The 14183-nt window shown below is 39.1% G+C and overlaps 3 long non-coding RNA genes across 3 annotated transcripts; 2 read left to right on the plus strand and 1 right to left on the minus strand.

The window, feature by feature from the left end:
* Nucleotides 1-3757: 3757 nt before the first annotated feature.
* Nucleotides 3758-5116, plus strand: LOC124270413. Its single transcript, XR_006896759.1, has 3 exons — nucleotides 3758-3887; nucleotides 4116-4249; nucleotides 5044-5116. It is a non-coding gene; the product is annotated as an uncharacterized LOC124270413 (long non-coding RNA).
* Nucleotides 5117-5284: 168 nt separating this feature from the next.
* On the minus strand, nucleotides 5285-8628 carry LOC124270409. Its single transcript, XR_006896756.1, has 3 exons — nucleotides 8540-8628; nucleotides 7923-8120; nucleotides 5285-5965 (listed from the first exon to the last, which is right to left on the minus strand). It is a non-coding gene; the product is annotated as an uncharacterized LOC124270409 (long non-coding RNA).
* A 3398-nt stretch (nucleotides 8629-12026) lies between these two features.
* LOC124270410 lies at nucleotides 12027-13770 on the plus strand. Its single transcript, XR_006896757.1, has 3 exons — nucleotides 12027-12102; nucleotides 12626-12685; nucleotides 13707-13770. It is a non-coding gene; the product is annotated as an uncharacterized LOC124270410 (long non-coding RNA).
* The last annotated feature ends 413 nt before the right edge of the window (nucleotides 13771-14183 follow it).

A 14183-nucleotide genomic window follows, 5' to 3' on the forward strand; every position in this document is an offset into this window, starting at 1 on the left:
TTGAAAGCTTCTGTTCTGACCTTAAAGGTTGAATGCTGAATACAATGCTGAAAATCACATTGTCGTGTCTTGACTTGACGTTGGGAATGTATGTTCGCGCTTCTACACAATGACGTTAACACTCTATATAATTACAAAGTTTGACATGTTGACGTGGGATGTTCCTTGTTTGACGTGATTAATGGACAGGGATACCTTTTGTGATTAGTGGGTAATGTTTGTGACACCGTGGACCACCAGGTTTACCTGCACTGCATTGTGAATACCGCAGACTGAGCAGGATCTTGTGTCATGTTAATATGGGGAAACCCAGTTGTGGGAAATATTTCGGTTGACACCTTAAAACCTGCACACACGCAACAAGAATGGACACGTGTTTGAATTTGTGCAGACCATTTTGAACTTACTTTGTTCATAAGATTTTACGGGTGTTTGAGGGTGGGGGTGGGGTGGGGTGCCAAGGTGTGTGTGTGTTGTTGTTCACATTGTACATGCTTCTCCATAAAAATCATTAACCTCCGTAGCTATATACGTTATGAACGGTCCCTTACCATATATGGCGTTACAGAAGCCCAATTGTACGCGTGACGTCTACGAGGCCCACAACAGTTTACTATAACAGAAGCTTCGCGTATCTGTGTCTCACATATGCTTGTATACTACTCTGTATTTTTAAGATAAAACAAATAAAACATGCTGGGTCATGACAAGTATATGATTTTCTAATTTTAAATACTTTTGACATTACATAGCTTTATAAGTTGCAGTATAATGATTTTAAGGTATCGCTTAAAATATGTGTATCGCAGTGCTAATCACGTCAAGAATAAGATCTTGTGACCTGTGTGCTATGAGGTGGTGCAAGACAAGGACAGTAAGGACATGTCACTGAAACAACTACTACACGAATATACAATACACCTGAGCTTTGATCTCAAAATGATACAAAAATAGGTTAACGGCGATCTGTCGACATATTATGAAACTGTAAACCTGTTAGGCTTTAGAAGACATGTGACAGTCGCATCGAAGGCCAACAGCGATTGAACTGTGTCTAGGTGCGTGATTGAATAACTATGGCGTGTGGTCTCCGGGCTATGTACGAACACAAAACAACAGCACACAATGAGGGCTTATTCTGCTCTCTCGCGTGGAAGATCAATCTACAAAGTGTATGTTCAAATTCATGCAGCGGATTTTAAATACCCATAAGGGGTTATCATGATAGTGAATGGAGTTTGAGGACGCATTTTACCTGCAATTCAATACAGTTAAGAAGGCACGGCAGACGGAACAAAAAGTCACCCAATGAAAAGACCGACAACTGTATAGCCGTAATATAACAACCCTGCGCTCACCCCAGTTGTCAAACTGAAAATACGTTGGTCTGAATCGGTGTTCAGTTACTCTTCCTGTATTTCTTTGTCTCCGGTACCTTGTGGAAACAACCATGATTCTTGCTTGGATATGTGTTGTGGTTTTCATGCTTCCCGTCACATTTACATATAATGGAATTTCCATGAATGTAATTGTTCATGGACTCGGCCCCCAGAAAAAAGTTTCTGGCGTGGGGAAAACCGGTAAGTTAAGTTTTATGTCTTTGCTACAGAGTACCAGTATTAGCATGGTGTATTAAAGGTAGATGTTATAAGGAGTAAACATTAACTATGCAGTTTGCTTACTTCGTCATGTTCATTCTAATTTAGATCAGTGTTCAATGTCATTGTGCAGCATACGGATTCATGTTTGACAGAAGCAGTAGAGTAATCATTTGTGAAACTCATGTTAAAGAGTTGCCCATTTCCAATTTTAAGTTTGCACCTGCCCAATTGAGATGGTGCTCGTACATATATGAAAGAGCCTAAAGCAGACATATCTTGTGTAACCTATCAAAGTTATTATGTTGAGGGCTGTATTTGGTATTCAGCTTTATGTGTCAAATTGGAGGAAAAGTACATACTACGATAGAAGTTCTATAATGTAAATCCATTTCAAGATATGTTTAACTAGTGTAGGTACTATGCAAAGTCACTTATGTCTACAAAAAACTACAAAACTGTAGATAATAAAAATCCAGTGATCAACATTATGACGAAAATACACACGCACGCACGCACGCACAATCAAAACGCATGCATGCATACATACATACATACATACATACATACATACATACATACATACTAATGTATATAGTTTGGAAATGTTTATCTAAGGTATTCAGTAGGTAACAACACTCCCAAAGTGCACGCAAACTCATACAACTCCTTCTATTTTTCTTTGTTTTTTCTTTTCTGCCAACAGCAGCATTTAATCTCATTAAAATAATTCTTGCAGGGTTGACTTTGAACTGTACACTGTGGGGAACAAACCGTAAGTCTAACACACATCGTCTCCCGAGGATATAAATATTCAGGTTGTATTTCAGTGTACATTATGTTTCGGGTGGTAATTTGATTGTACAATAAGAGCGAAGAATGCTGAATTTTCCCTTTACAGTATTAACATTACAACGAAGTATCTAACTCAATCGTATTCTTGGAAAATAACAGTACCATTCGTGTGAATACATCAATAAATTGATAGGCTATTTGTAGATGTATATGTCAATAACATGTTATCGTTGTATTTTACTTGCATAGAAAACTCGTATAAAACTAAACATATTTCAGAACTCGCTAAATACTTATAATCATACACTACTTGTTGTGCCATGAATATTATTAATATCAACTTTAATATTACATGTTACGTACATCCAGGCAGTTGCAGCATGATGACTGTATCACATCAGTTGTCCAAATCTAATCTAAGAATTCCTGAGTGGCCAAAAACTAATGGAAGCAACTAAACTTGCCATCTTTGCTTCCTCTTTGCAATAATACCAACTGAAACTGGCGAATTATTATTATTATTATTTTTATACACTTAACTTTGCCCCAGTATTGATTAGTTACATCACCTCATGGACTAGGGGTAATCTATGATGTTCGCTGTCACATGTTTGACATCGATATGAATAAGCTTTTGCGTAGTTCATTTGTGGTGTATAAGCAGTCATGTGGCTAAAATATTGTCTGAAAAGCTTCTTGAAAACCACACACATACTGTACTGGCCGTGATTTTTCGACCACGACATAAAACAACATTCAGTCAGTTGCTGTGTTCATATAGGCTGCGTGGGCAGTATTCCTCAACATCTCCAGGGTGACTCACCCAGCAGATCCTCCGTCGTCCTTGTCAGTGAGTGGACAGCTCATTCCTGACCGAAAAAAAACAGGAGTCCTCAGATCACCATCGAATGGGAATGGGAAGGTATGGGGTTTGTTTTGTCGAATATGCCGCTGATTTTAAATCCACAGAGTTACAAGAATTTTATTCTAAATGTTCAATCAATCACTCTCCTATTGTCTGATGATATGTGGTGGTCGGACATTTGTCACGACACAATGTGTCCTTGTCTTCTTCCATTGCGAGCTCTCCCTCTCTCCCTCTCTCTCTCGTTATACATATACTGAATAACATTAGAAACACACCATACTAAAAATGCACCGACGATGCTCAGATATCATGGGTACAGTTCTGTCTGACGGGGATATTTCGTATTATATGGGTGGTGCGTTTCTATTGTTGTTCAGTATATATAATATATCTTCTCTTTGTCTTACTCTCGCTCTCTCTCTCGTGCTTTCTCTCTCTCTCTTTCATTTCACTGCGAATCAAACTTTAACTGACTGCTTGCATTTTTCAGGCGCTGGAACTGGCCATCTTGAAGGATTCCTTCTCCATATATACACACACGTATAACCTCACGGACAACAGCTTACATACCATCTGCAGGATATTTGATTTAACTGGTTCTTCTTTTTACTGCAACAGACAACAAGGTAAATATCCATGTTGTCGATCTTGCTATTTCTGTTCACAATCATTCATCACAATGTATGTTTTTCTCTTCAGTATATCTATGAAATACATTAATTCTCGAAAAGCCATGTTTAGATCATTACCAAAACACAAGATATCCTCTTGCAGATTCATCTCATCACCTGGATATATTATGAGATGACTAAAGCTTTTGTGTGTGTCACATCGGTTTCTAACGGATGTTTCAGTTGACATTTCAGAAGAAGCTGATCGGATTCTCTGGGGTTCCAATCTGCTGCATCAACTGGATCTAACATCTCTTCCACGCCACTCTCACCAGATGTCAGACTGACCAAGTTCTTCACACTGCAGCCGGTTCAAAGTATGTAATCAAACCCTGGGTCATATCATCAAGCTAGAACTAACATAGAAATGGTGACACGATTTATCAGTGTTTGAGAGCAGCTCTCCAAAGTGCGAGAGTCCGAATTGAACAGAAAAACCCTTTGGTATAAGTTACAATGAATTGAGTAGCACAGCATGCAGGATGTCATGGGCGAATGATCTTAAAGTACTGTCACTGTCTGTGTTGCATACAGCATGCCTTTAAAGAAAATGATAACAGCAGTGCTGTATAGAGAGTTCATGAAAGAAACAAATTACATTCTTGGGTGTCTTATTGGTCTGGTAGAAACATACAGCATCATAGTGGGTCTCTGAACTGATTATCAGTAAGAATATTGAATTGCTATTGTCACTGTTTAGTGTTATGCTCAAGGTCATGTTGAATTGTGTTTTCACGTTAACAGGAATATCTATTCCCAACTCATCCCCGGATCACAGTGAGTCCTCGTTGATCTTGTGGCATAAACCTCATATGTGTTCCTGTCAATATACTTTGATCAAATTCACGAGCTGATTGAACTAATGATATCATGCCCGACAACTAACAAAACCGTCTTAATATATCTTTCATATAAATGGTGTCCTAGACTCAAGGTGACACAGGCACTGGATTGTATTTGTTTCCAGTGGGAATAGTAATTATGTTTTCTGGGTTGACAGCATAAGCTGTTAATATGAACGTTATCTCATCATTTCTCTCTTTTGTTCATTTCATTTTACCAATTTAATTAGATACAGCGTGGTATAGGTAACAATTCGTATCTGTTTCAGAGGGAATAGTAATACCTGCAAGGAACTGGATCCCGTTTTATCCTATGACGAGGTGAACTACACTGCACCTGCAACTATCGAGGCCAGATTCAGCCTAGCACTTCCGACATATGGCTTTGCCAGACAATACACTGTGATGCTGGTATTGAAGAATGACAGTCTCAATGCAGAGAGAAATGCATTATCTCGATTGATTCTAGTTACTTTTGCCAAGGCACGGTGAGTTGTATATATATATTTATTATTTTTTTATTATTTAATTCATTTTATTGTTTGTTTGTCAAGCTCGCACAATACTTCAGTTTTACTAGCGATACCAATATGTTAAAAATAACGTGTCGGGACATGACAAACTGGTTCAGTCCCGATTTTTACAGTCCCAATGTTGACAGTGAAATTTCACATTTCTGTAATTGATCTAGCCAGTTGTCCCAATTTTGAAAGTGAGCATACCAGTCGTCCCAGTTTTGACAGTCCTCGGCTCACAATCAATCCTGGATTTGCCAGTGAATGTGGGAGCTACTGTAACAGAAGCGTCAGATACGACTAAAAACTAAGACAAAAAGCAAAACCACTAAAACTAAAACAGTTAACTTTTGAAAGTCAATCACTTCAAAGTCACCAATCACTAAGCAACACTGCCAGCCAGCACACTGACACAGAAGAGATATGACGCCATAACTCTGTCACATGTCATGTATTCCACACCAAGTTGTTGCAAAGTTGCTGAAGCATGTTCCACACGACGCCTCTTTATCTGTTTCTGCCCACCTTGCAGTGCATGATATACACTTCTTTGTTGGAATGTTCTTGTTTGGAAAGTGAAATAAGTTCATACACATTAAGATGGCTCTTCTGGGCCCTGTTTGACAGTCTGCTGTTGGAACCCTCCTAAGAGTTGTTGGTACGTGGTGTCTCTGCCCTGAAGAGATACCAGATGGTAATTGGGAAATGTCCGTTAACCAATCAATCAATCAATCAATCAATCAATTCATTTATTGTCAAAAAGAACCATAAACGGTGGTACAGGAGAAAAAAAATAATTCGTACTTTACATGATGGCGGTTACATTGTACAGATAAATATAAGAGCCGCATCAGAAATTCTGTACTCATATATACAATCACACACTCGAAGGCACTTGTCTATTATACAGATGATTTGTGCAAGGTCTTGATATCTTTTATAGTTCTACTACTCAACAATTTTGTGTACGTTTTCATATTAGGGAACTGTATGCATTTATTTGGGATAAATTTGAATCTGCATTCATAAAAGCTTCAATAGTGGAATTCATCAGCTATAGCTGGCGACATACACAGTTTACATGTCCTAAATTCTCTCTATGACAAGCCAACGGCCAACCTCGACAGGCAGATTATAGTTACAAGTTCTGTATTTCAGGAAATCCAAGTGTCTTTGAAATACTTTGATGAAGGCCTCACATGCAGGCATATCAGTAGGTATGTTCTCAGAAACAACGTCAAACCCTTTCGGTACAGGCAGGAAGACTAACTAATACACACTCGAAACCATCTTTGGACATCTTCACGAGACTGGCAGAAAGACGCGAGTCCTAATTTCTGATTATTCCTGTAAAGAGCTAGACCAAAATGAAAAAGAAGGCCCTTCAAGATGGCAGTGGGGAACACATCTCTAGGGTTGACGTCATGAGTGAGTGAGAAAACTAAACTACGATTATAAACTGGCGTTGATGCTGAGATTTTGCCATTTATTAAAAAACACAAAAATTCTAAGATTAAAAACCTGGTACACTTAAATTGACTTGAAATGTTTTGGGACTTACGTACCCTCTCAGGAGGAAAATAATGTTACGCTTCTTCAGCCCCTTTGAGGTACAGCCACTAACAATCTCAGTTATTAATTTAAACTACCAATAATAAAATATATATATATTTACAAATCACTTAACAAATCTAATTCTTTTAAAATGCAATAATTAAAATGACAACTGACATTCTTAAAAGATCCTTCATAGTTCGTGATTTGAAATAGTTATCCCTTGTGGTGGAATACTCAACACAGTCAAGTCAGCCCATTTACAACTGTGTGCAGTATAAAAGATAGTTGTGGAATCTATTTGAAATTACAATTGGATATGTCGTTTCTAAGAAGACATTTCAATGGTGTATGTATTGTGACCAAACCGGACAGGTTTATTCTAGCATTCTTCCTCGAGGAAAATGACCACAAATCGAACTTAACTAAATTTACTTCCTTATTGCAGTTTGACATGCCTGTTCAGGTTCAGTGGGTATGCCATTTCAAGCAGCGTTAGATCTGGCGTTAAGTTACCGTCGACTTCCCTTTGCTATCGTCCGGTATTGTGATATGAGATTTATGGATGGTTTCTCAAAGAAATCTAACAATTACTAGACTGCGTTGTGTATCTCACTGACACTGTATGGGATCATCGCTCTGTGTTAGTACAATGGATGTCTTTAGCAGAATATAACTGATTTCTATCACAGTTTGCTCTTGCAGGCGCAAGGTGTCATATTTCACTTGTGAAATATATTTGCACGTTTAACATCGTTACCTGTCAGTGGATCAGAATGAGTAAAGATAAACGTTCTGAAACATCCACACGACATCCCGGCAGGAACAGTGTCACTTGTAAAATTCCGACTGTTATGAAAATGTTTGAATCCCTATCAAATAGTGATGGTACCAGGTATTCGCGAAAAGGTGCCCTGCCATGCCTTACTTTAGGCACCTATCATAAATAAGCACATATAAAAGACATATTGCACCTGTCCATTCCCCAAACAACAAGAAATGTTAAAGTCAAAATAATCAATTTATTTCATCAGACATAATTTTGTTACAAATGCATTAAATTTGTAAAAACAATTCACCTGTCTACTGCAAACCTTTTGGGAAGCTTTGCTGAGGCCTTGACTTGTGTACTCTTGACTGGACACCTTGTAAGCAGGATTCATGTGACGCTCTTAGAAATCCTGGAGCTGTTCGAATACTGCTCGACATCAAGTGAAAGTTGGCATTTATCCCCCTGTCACACAACAGAGGTGGTTGCCACACAGAATGGTTATGATCTAAATATGAATACAAGAGACCTTATCACTCTTATAAGATCATATGGGTAATCAGGTGGAGGGAATAGACGGTTTCCAGCAGACATTCATGTGCGTAAAGAAACAGGCCGGCATGGAGGGATGCTCAATTAGTGCCCAAAAGGCGTTCGAGGGTTTACAGTAAAAAGTTTCTCTTGAAACAAATATGGTAAATACTTCTTTTTCTTGGATGATAGAACCAGTTTGTCTCTTGCTGAGATATGATACTGTTATTTCATTTCCAGGAATTTGATCCTCCTTCACAGAATGAGTCGACAGTCTTGGCATCCTTCAGTGATATTGCAGCTGGACAATACACCATTCATGTATGTATTAAAACAGTCATGAATAACTGCAGTTACAATTACCAAAATGTGTATTTAGAGGTCGATGATACTCACTGGTGATATTGTGTTGTCGTTGATGACAAGGACGTGGACGGGTGACGGTTGATGGTGGTGACGATGACGAGGGCGAGGACGATGATGAGCACTGGGGCGAAGACATATGATGATAAGCATGAGAACGAGGATGACATATTTGCTCCCTCTTTTCAGATACAGCCTGAAGATCCCTATAGACAGGATGACGACCGGTGTTTATGCCATTCCGCGGCTAATGACGTGAGACAATGTCAGTTTTGTCTCGATACATCTTCTGCTGTGTTTACTGTTGGTAAGGTTACATGTATACCGTGTGAATGAACATAAATGAAATATGTTTGTCTCTCAAAAAATGCTGTTGCTGACTGAAATGTAGCTCTAAGGAGAACGCTATCAAACGTTTGGTGGCGAAAATATGTAATCACAATTGTCGGGTCGACCAAAATGTTACTGTTGAAAATTCAAACATACTTACTGAGGTGTCATCTCTCTTTTTACGAACTACCTCTTTCGTAAAAGCGAATCATCAGTCAGCCAAATGCACATAATAAAAAATGAGCTTTTATGCATCTTTATTTCAGTTGCCAATACAGACATCAACAACACGACGACGTTACCGGTGGCAACAACGACTACTGAAACAGGTGCCGTCACAACGGATTTTTTCTCAGTAAACTATAATAATTCTTACCGTATGCAGCTGAATGCGCATGCAATTTGTGAATTACCCCGACTTCAAGATATACATCCCATCTGCCACATCCTGCAATTGCCTACCACTGAACAAGATACAGATGCTACGAAATGCTAGTCTTCTCTCTTTTCGTTCCATAATAGTAGAGGTTATACATTTATACATGATATGATATATTAACAAATGCTCTTGCTGTTAGTGTACTGCATCAACCAACCTTGTCCATAATGAATTTTTGAATGCACCTCATATTAGAAATTTAGAAAGAAACATGACCACATTATGCAATAATGCTGGAATATACCTGTCACGAGGTATTGTAAGTAATCAACTTGACCAAACAATCTAGTGACGCCAAACTTGCAATCCATGTCATCGGTTCTCGAGTGCGTGAGTATATGTTTGAGATGCATTCAGCATTATTCCAGTAACATAGACTTGTGAAACTCCAGAAGGGCAAGGTTTTAACTACTGGGCCACCCTGTCTGTGCTAGGTGATATGATAGCCACATAATGATCGGCTATATGACACAGGAACCCACTTATAACTTTTGTTCTTTTTTTTAATAACTTGATTTTCGGGAATTTATTGACGATGTAAGAACAATCAAATAATGGCTAGTTTTCTAGCCTCGGTCAGAAGGTCTCACTTCTACCTCAACCCTTTCCCTGTCAACCTTGACTACGACACAAGGTTTAACGAATTATAACCATATCGCATGTAAACGTATGTTGCTATTATCACACCGATTTAACCAAGATCATTATGTTGTCTGTGTCCTTCCGCCAACACAGACGGTAGCTAGAATCAAATATGGCTACAGTGCTAGATAGGGAATACATGTTTAATTTATATGCACTTGCAAACTTCCTTTATTGCTTCGGTTATCGTGGTCTCTCTCGGGCTCTTTGTTGAACAACATGAGCATTTTTATTTTGTTGTACTCACTTTGATAAGGCATTAAATGGCAATCTTCACCGACGGGGTAAAGTATTGATTGTGTAAACACCGAAATCGATGTGTTGGTCCACCTGAGGTGTACGCAAAGCAAATCACTGTACAGAGTTGCCTACCCTGTCCGTTTTAAGATCCGCTGATCGCTGATTCGAATTCCCATTCCTCAATCGCCCCAATGACATCAATCGCCTTTTGTGTCATTCCAGTTTCAACAACCAATGCCACAAATACAACAACGTCATCGGGGCTATCTACGTCTACCTCAAAGGTATGGAATATTCAGAACCAGCCTTCTGAATCGCGGGCCGGAGGCCCGGTGCCGGTTGTTATTGTGTCGGGCCGGCAATTTCAAATATTTGCAGGCCCTTGTGGCCTTGAGTCAATTATGTCTTTTTTTTCAACTTTAATTATTCCCATAATTGTTTTCTTTATTAACGCTCGGAACCATCCATGTTTCAATTCCTGGTATTTCAGCTTTGCGCCTAGGAATGTCAACACCAGTCTTTAACGGATAAAAACTTGTCTCAGTGCTAATTGATTTTGTCGAAACAGTGTGAAACTGTGTACAGTATAGTCTAATTTGTGTTTATTGATTTGACTTCAACAACATGGGCCCTGCAGATTTCATTCCGGGCCTATAGATTTGAAAGTCTGCAGGCGGCAGCAGGCCCTGATGGCCAACTGGCACATGAAAGTATTGCAAACACTGTTCAGAACTACTTTGATTTTCTTCTGATATTCACTGAGAATTGATGGATTATTAAAAATTAACATGCATCGTTTTCTACAGTTCTAGTCTCAAGTACGGAATACACAAAATCAGAGACTCTGCCTGTTCCTTCTTCACAAGGTAAGGACATGGAACAATCCATCAGTTCATGTATATCGTACTCTTGCTGTTAATGTACTGCATCAACCAACCTTGTCCATAATGAATTTTTGTATGCACCTCATATTCGAAATTTAAAAGAAACATGACCACATTGTGCAATAATGCTGGAATATACCTGTCACGAGGTATTGTAAGTAATCAACTTGACCAAACAATCTAGTGACGCCAAACTTGCAATCCATGTCATCGGTTCTCGAGTGCGTGAGTATATGTTTGAGCTGCATTCAGCATAATTCCAGTAACATAGACTTGTGAAACTCCTGAAGGGCAAGGTTTTAACTACTGGGCCACCCTGTCTGTGCTAGGTGATATGATAGCCACATAATGATCGGCTATATGACACAGGAACCCGCTTATAACTTTTGTTCTTTTTAATAACTTGATTTTTCGGGAATTTATTGACGATGTAAGAATAATCAATTAATGGCTAGTTTTCTAGCCTCGGTCAGAGGTCTCACTTCTACTTCAACCCTTTCCCTGTCAACCTTGACTACGACACAAGGTTTAACGAAATATAATCGTATTGCATGTAAACGTATGTTGCTATTATCACACCGATTTAACCAAGATCATTATGTTGTCTGTGTCCTTCCGCCAACACGGACGGTAACTAGAATCAAATATGGCTACAGTGCTAGATAGGGAATACATGTTTAATTCATAAGCACTTGCAAACTTCCTTTATTGCTTCGGTTATCGTGGTCTCTCTCGGGTCTATTTTGAACAACATGAGCATTTTATTCTTTTTGTTGTACTAACTGTGATGAGGCATTAAGTGGCAATCTTCACCGACGGGTAAAGTATTGATTGTGTAAACACCGAAATCGATGTGTTGGTCCACCTGAGGTGTACGCAAAGAAAAATCACTGTACAGAGTTGCCTACCCTTTCCGTTTTAAGATCCGCTGATCGCTGATTCGAATTCCCATTCCTCAATCGCCCCAATGACATCAATCGCCTTTTGTGTCATTCCAGTTTCTACAACCAATGCCACAAATACAACAACGTCATCAGGGCTATCTACGTCTACCTCAAAAGGTATGGAATATTCAGAACCAGCCTTCTGAATCGGCAGGCCCGGAGGCCCGGCGCCGGTTATTATTGTGTCGGGCCAGCAATTTCAAATATTTGCAGGCCCTTGTGGCCTTGAGTCAATTATGTCATTTTTTTAACTTTAATTATTCCCATAATTGTTTTCTTTATTAACGCTCGGAAACCATCCATGTTTCAATTCCTGGTATTTCAGCTTTGCGCCTGGGAATGTCAACACCAGTCTTTAACGGATAAAAACTTGTCTCAGCGCTAATTGATTTTGTCGAAACAGTGTGAAACTATGTACAGTATAGTCTAATTTGTGTTTATTGATTTGACTTCAACAACATGGGCCTGCAGATTTCATTCCGGGCCTATAGACTTGAAAGTCTGCAGGCGGCAGCAGGCCCTGATGGCCAACTGGCACATGAAAGTATTGCAAACACTGTTCAGAACTACTTTGATTTTCTTCTGATATTCACTGAGAATTGATGGATTATTAAAAATTAACATGCATCGTTTTCTACAGTTCTAGTCTCAAGTACGGAATACACAAAATCAGAGACTCTGCCTGTTCCTTCTTCACAAGGTAAGGACATGGAACAATCCATCAGTTCATGTATATCATTACTCTTGCTGTTAATGTACTGCATCAACCAACCTTGTCCATAATGAATTTTTTGTATGCACCTCATATTCGAAATTTAAAAGAAACATGACCACATTGTGCAATAATGCTGGAATATACCTGTCACGAGGTATTGTAAGTAATCAACTTGACCAAACAATCTAGTGACGCCAAACTTGCAATCCATGTCATCGGTTCTCGAGTGCGTGAGTATATGTTTGAGCTGCATTCAGCATAATTCCAGTAACATAGACTTGTGAAACTCCTGAAGGGCAAGGTTTAACTACTGGGCCACCCTGTCTGTGCTAGGTGATATGATAGCCACATAATGATCGGCTATATGACACAGGAACCCGCTTATAACTTTTGTTCTTTTTTTTTAATAACTTGATTTTTCGGGAATTTATTGACGATGTAAGAATAATCAATTAATGGCTAGTTTTCTAGCCTCGGTCAGAAGTCTCACTTCTACTTCAACCCTTTCCCTGTCAACCTTGACTATGACACAAGGTTTAACGAAATATAATCGTATTGCATGTAAACGTATGTTGCTATTATCACACCGATTTAACCAAGATCATTATGTTGTCTGTGTCCTTCCGCCAACACGGACGGTAGCTAGAATCAAATATGGCTACAGTGCTAGATAGGGAATACATGTTTAATTCATAAGCACTTGCAAACTTCCTTTATTGCTTCGGTTATCGTGGTCTCTCTCGGGGTCTATTTTGAACAACATGAGCATTTTATTCTTTTGTTGTACTAACTGTGATGAGGCATTAAGTGGCAATCTTCACCGACGGGGTAAAGTATTGATTGTGTAAACACCGAAATCGATGTGTTGGTCCACCTAGAGGTGTACACAAAGAAAATCACTGTACAGAGTTGCCTACCCTTTTCCGTTTTAAGATCCGCTGATCGCTGATTCAATTCCCATTCCTCAATCGCCCCAATGACATCAATCGCCTTTGTGTCATTCCAGTTTCTACAACCAATGCCACAAATACAACAACGTCATCGGGGCTATCTACGTCTACCTCAAAGGTATGGAATATTCATAGAACCAGCCTTCTGAATCAGGCCCGGAGGCCCGGTGCCGGTTATTATTGTGTCGGGCCAGCAATTTCAAATATTTGCAGGCCCTTGTGGCCTTGAGTAAATTATGTCATTTTTTTTTAACTTTAATTATTCCCATAATTGTTTTTTCTTTATTAACGCTCGGAAACCATCCATGTTTCAATTCCTGGTATTTCAGCGCTTTGCACCTAGGAATGTCAACACCAGTCTTTAACGGATAAAAAATTGTCCCAGCGCTAATTGATTTTGTCGAAACAGTGTGAAACTATGTACAGAATAGTCTAATTTGTGTTTATTGATTCGACTTCAACAACATGGGCCTGCAGATTTCATTCCGGGCCTATAGATTTGAAAGTCTGCAGGCGGCAGCAGGCCCTGATGG

The sequence above is a fragment of the Haliotis rubra genome, unplaced genomic scaffold, assembly GCF_003918875.1.
Source record: "Haliotis rubra isolate DU_JTF1 unplaced genomic scaffold, ASM391887v1 Scf1514, whole genome shotgun sequence".
Lineage (NCBI taxonomy): Eukaryota > Metazoa > Mollusca > Gastropoda > Lepetellida > Haliotidae > Haliotis > Haliotis rubra.